Source organism: Panulirus ornatus, chromosome 58 (assembly GCF_036320965.1).
Source record: "Panulirus ornatus isolate Po-2019 chromosome 58, ASM3632096v1, whole genome shotgun sequence".
Classification (NCBI taxonomy): Eukaryota; Metazoa; Arthropoda; class Malacostraca; order Decapoda; family Palinuridae; genus Panulirus; species Panulirus ornatus.
Window position 1 is genome coordinate 1,035,531 of NC_092281.1, and position 6,281 is coordinate 1,041,811.

Genomic DNA, 6,281 nt, shown 5'->3' on the forward strand with positions numbered 1-6,281 from the left:
GGCCCAGTCCTCTGTTCTTAACGCTACCTCGCTATCGCGGGAAATAGCGAATAGTATGAAAAAAAAAAAAAAATATATATATATATATATATATATATATATATATATATATATATATCTTTCTTTCATACTATTTGCCATTTCCCGCATTAGCGAGGTAGCGTTAATAACAGAGGACTGGGCCTTTGAGGGAATATCCTCACCTTGCCCCCCTTCTCTGTTCCTTCTTTTGGAAAATTGAAAAAAAACGAGAGGGGAGGATTTCCAGCCACCCGCTCCCTCCCCTTTTAGTTGCCTTCTACGACACGCAGGGAATACGTGGGAAGTATTCTTTCTCCCCTATCCCCAGGGATAATATATATATATATATATATATATATATTTTTTTTTTGCTTTGTCGCTGTCTCCCGCGTTTGCGAGGTAGCGCAAGGAAACAGACGAAAGAAATGGCCCAACCCACCCCCATACACATGTATATACATACGTCCACACACGCAAATATACATACCTACAAAGCTTTCCATGGTTTACCCCAGACGCTTCACATGCCCTGATTCAATCCACTGACAGCACGTCAACCCCGGTATACCACATCGATCCAATTCACTCTATTCCTTGCCCTCCTTTCACCCTCCTGCATGTTCAGGCCCCAATCACACAAAATCTTTTTCACTCCATCTTTCCACCTCCAATTTGGTCTCCCACTTCTCGTTCCCTCCACCTCCGACATATATATATCCTCTTGGTCAATCTTTCCTCACTCATTCTCTCCATGAGCCCAAACCATTTCAAAACACCCTCTTCTGCTCTCTCAACCACGCTCTTCTTATTTCCACACATCTCTCTTACCCTTACGTTACTTACTCGATCAAACCACCTCACACCACACATTGTCCTCAAACATCTCATTTCCAGCACATCCATCCTCCTGCGCACAACTCTATCCATAGCCCACGCCTCGCAACCATACAACATTGTTGGAACCACTATTCCTTCAAACATACCCATTTTTGCTTTCCGAGATAATGTTCTCGACTTCCACACATTCTTCAAGGCTCCCAGGATTTTCGCCCCCTCTCCCACCCTATGATCCACTTCCGCTTCCATGGTTCCATCCGCTGCCAGATCCACTCCCAGATATCTAAAACACTTTACTTTCTCCAGTTTTCCTCCATTCAAACTTACCTCCCAATTGACTTGACCCTCAACCCTACTGTACCTAATAACCTTGCTCTTATTCACATTTACTCTTAACTTTCTTCTTTCACACACTTTACCAAACTCATATATATATATATATATATATATATATATATATATATATATTATCCCTGGGGATAGGGGATTAAGAATACTTCCCACGTATTCCCTGCGTGTCGTAGAAGGCGACTAAAAGGGGAGGGGGCGGGGGGCTGGAAATCCTCCCCTCTCGTCTTTTTTTTTAATTTTCCAAAAGAAGGAACAGAGGGGGCCAGGTGAGGATATTCCAAAAAAGGCCCAGTCCTCTGTTCTTAACGCTACCTCGCTAACGCGAGAAATGGCGAATAGTTTAGAAGAAGAATGTATATATATATATATATATATATATATATATATATATATATATATATATATATATATATATATATATATGAGAATATATTTATATACCACACATACACACATTGTTACTGAATTCTGCTTGTATGTGTTTACAGTTCAAGCAGGAAGTCATCTTTGATAAGGCTGCATCATTGTCAGCAGAAGAAAAAAGTACATTCTCCTAAAGGACCGTATCACTTTTAATGAGACCATCTTGTATAGTATTGATTGCAGCCTTTATACAGAAGTAGCACCATGAAAGGGGTCCCGAGGTTGTGATAATTGATAATAATGATTGTGATAATGATGTAAGAGTAATAATGACTACTATTATTTTTATTATTATTATTATTATTTATCATTATTATTATTATTATTATTATTATTATTATTATTATTAGGCTCCAGAAGGTTTATGCTACAGCAGGAAAATTATTTATTCTTTTGGAGCAAAAAGGTGCTAAGCAAGATTATTCCTTTCCCTCCTTTGGCAATGATGCAGGCCCACCAAAGGTGTCTCCTTGCATGTGGTGTAAGCACTGGCAAGTGGAATCCAATAATTCCTTAATGATTATATATATATATATATATATATATATTTTCTTTCTTTTAAACTATTAGCCATTTCCCGCATTAGCGAGGTAGTGTTAAGAACAGAGGACTGGGCCTTTTTTGGAATATCCTCACCTGGCCCCCTCTGTTCCTTCTTTTGGGAAAAAAAAAAAAAAAAAAAAAAAGAGAGGGGAGGATTTCCAGCCCCCCGCTCCCTCCCCTTTTAGTCGCCTTCTACGACACGCAGGGAATACGTGGGAAGTATTCTTAATCCCCTATCCCCAGGGATACATATATATATATATATATATATATATATATATATATATATATATATATATATATATCTTTTCTTTCTTTCATACTATTCGCCATTTCCCGCATTAGCGAGGTAGCGGTGAGAACAGAGGACTGGGCCATTGAGGGAATATCCTCACCTGGGCCCCTTCTCTGTTCCCTCTTTTGGAAAATAAAAAAAAAAGTGAGAGGGGAGGATTTCCAGCCCCCCGCTCCCTCCCCTTTTAGTCGCCTTCTACGACACGCAGGGAATACGTGGGAAGTATTCTTTCTCCCCTATCCCCAGGGATTATATATATATATATATATATATATATATATATATAGGGAGCGGGGGGCTGGAAATCCTCCCCTCTCGTTTTTTTTTCATTTTCCAAAAGAAGGAACAGAGGGGGCCAGGTGAGGATATTCCAAAAAAGGCCCAGTCCTCTGTTCTTAACGCTACCTCACTAACGCGGGAAATGGCGAATAGTTTAAAAAAAAAGAAAAGAATATATATATATATATATATATATATATATATATATATATATATATATATATATATATATATATATATATATATATTTTTTTTTTTTTTCTTGCTTTGTCGCTGTCTCCCGCGTTTGCAAGGTAGCGCAAGGAAACAGACGAAAGAAATGGCCCAACCCACCCCCATACACATGTATATACATACACGTCCACACACGCAAATATACATACCTACACAGCTTTCCATGGTTTACCCCAGACGCTTCACATGCCCTGATTCAATCCACTGACAGCACGTCAACCCCGGTATACCACATCGATCCAATTCACTCTATTCCTTGCCCTCCTTTCACCCTCCTGCATGTTCAGGCCCCGATCACACAAAATATTTTTCATTCCATCTTTCCACCTCCAATTTGGTCTCCCACTTCTCCTCGTTCCGTCCACCTCCGACACATATATCCTCTTGGTCAATCTTTCCTCACTCATTCTCTCCATGTGCGCAAAACATTTCAAAACACCCTCTTCTGCTCTCTCAACCACGCCCTTTTTATTTCCACACATCTCTCTTACCCTTACGTTACTTACTTGATCAAACCACCTCACACCACACATTGTCCTCAAACATCTCATTTCCAGCACATCCACCCTCCTGCGCACAACTCTAAACATACCCATTTTTGCTTTCCGAGATAATGTTCTCGACTTCCACACATTCTTCAAGGCTCCCAGGATTTTCGCCCCCTCCCCCACCCTATGATCCACTTCCGCTTCCATGGTTCCATCCGCTGCCAGATCCACTCCCAGATATCTAAAACACTTTACTTCCTTCAGTTTTTCTCCATTCAAACTTACCTCCCAATTGACTTGACCCTCAACCCTACTGTACCTAATAACCTTGCTGTTATTCACATTTACTCTTAACTTTCTTCTTTCACACACTTTACCAAACTCAGTCACCAGCTTCTGCAGTTTCTCACATGAATCAGCCACCAGCGCTATATCATCATATATATATATATATATATATATATATATATATATATATATATATATATATATTTTTTTTTTTTTTTTTTTTTTTTTTTTTTTATACTTTGTCGCTGTCTCCCGCGTTTGCGAGGTAGCGCAAGGAAACAGACGAAAGAAATGGCCCAACCCCCCCCCCATACACATGTATATACATACGTCCACACACGCAAATATACATACCTACACAGCTTTCCATGGTTTACCCCAGACGCTTCACATGCCTTGATTCAATCCACTGACAGCACGTCAACCCCGGTATACCACATCGCTCCAATTCACTCTATTCCTTGCCCTCCTTTCACCCTCCTGCATGTTCAGGCCCCGATCACACAAAATATTTTTCACTCCATCTTTCCACCTCCAATTTGGTCTCCCTCTTCTCCTCGTTCCCTCCACCTCCGACACATATATCCTCTTGGTCAATCTTTCCTCACTCATTCTCTCCATGTGCCCAAACCACTTCAAAACACCCTCTTCTGCTCTCTCAACCACGCTCTTTTTATTTCCACACATCTCTCTTACCCTTACGTTACTCACTCGATCAAACCACCTCACACCACACATTGTCCTCAAACATCTCATTTCCAGCACATCCATCCTCCTGCGCACAACTCTATCCATAGCCCACGCCTCGCAACCATACAACATTGTTGGAACCACTATTCCTTCAAACATACCCATTTTTGCTTTCCGAGATAATGTTCTCGACTTCCACACATTCTTCAATATATATATATATATATATATATTTTTTTTCATACTATTTGCAATTTCCCGCATTTGCGAGGTAGCGTTAAGAACAGAGGACTGGGCCTTAGAGGGAAAATCCTCACCTGGCCCCCTTCTCTGTTCCTTCTTTTGGAAAATTAAAAAAAACGAGAGGGGAGGATTTCCAGCCACCCGCTCCCTCCCCTTTTAGTCGCCTTCTACGACACGCAGGGAATACGTGGGAAGTATATATATATATATATATATATATATATATATATATATATATATATATATATTTTTTTTTTTTTTTCAAACTATTCGCCATTTCCCGCGTTAGCGAGGTAGCGTTAAGAACAGAGGACTGGGCCTTAGAGGGAATATCCTCACCTGGCCCCCTTCTCTGTTCCTTCTTTTTTGGGAAAAAAAAAAAAAAAAAAAGAGAGAGGGGAGGATTTCCAGCCCCCCGCTCCCTTCCCTTTTAGTCGCCTTCTACGACACGCAGGGAATACGTGGGAAGTATTCTTTCTCCCCTATCCCCAGGGATATATATATATATATATATATATATATATATATATATATTTTTTTTTTTGCCACTGTCTCCCACGTTTGCGAGGTAGCGCAAGGAAACAGACGAAAGAAATGGCCCAACCCACCCCCATACACATGTATATACATACGTCCACACACGCAAATATACATACCTACACAGCTTTCCATGGTTTACCCCAGACGCTTCACATGCCTTGATTCAATCCACTGACAGCACGTCAACCCCGGTATACCACATCACTCCAATTCACTCTATTCCTTGCCCTCCTTTCACCCTCCTGCATGTTCAGGCCCCGATCACACAAAATCTTTTTCACTCCATCTTTCCACCTCCAATTTGGTCTCCCTCTTCTCCTCGTTCCCTCCACCTCCGACACATATATCCTCTTGGTCAATCTTTCCTCAATCATTCTCTCCATGTGACCAAACCATTTCAAAACACCCTCTTCTGCACTCTCAACCACGCTCTTTTTATTTCCACACATCTCTCTTACCCTTACGTTACTTACTCGATCAAATCACCTCACACCACACATTGTCCTCAAACATCTCATTTCCAGCACATCCATCCTCCTGCGCACAACTCTATCCATAGCCCACGCCTCGCAACCATACAACATTGTTGGAACCACTATTCCTTCAAACATACCCATTTTTGCTTTCCGAGATAATGTTCTCGACTTCCACACATTCTTCAAGGCTCCCAGAATTTTCGCCCCCTCCCCCACCCTATGATCCACTTCCGCTTCCATGGTTCCATCTGCTGCCAGATCCACTCCCAGATATCTAAAACACTTCACTTCCTCCAGTTTTTCTCCATTCAAACTCACCTCCCAATTGACTTGACCCTCAACCCTACTGTACCTATATATATATATGTATATTTATATATATATATATATATATATATATATATATATATATATACATATATACATATATATATATATATATATTTTTTTTTTGCTTTATCGCTGTCTCCCGCGTTTGAGAGGTAGCGCAAGGAAACAGATGAAAGAAATGGCCCAACCCACCCCGATACACATGTATATACATACGTCCACACATGCAAATATACATACCTA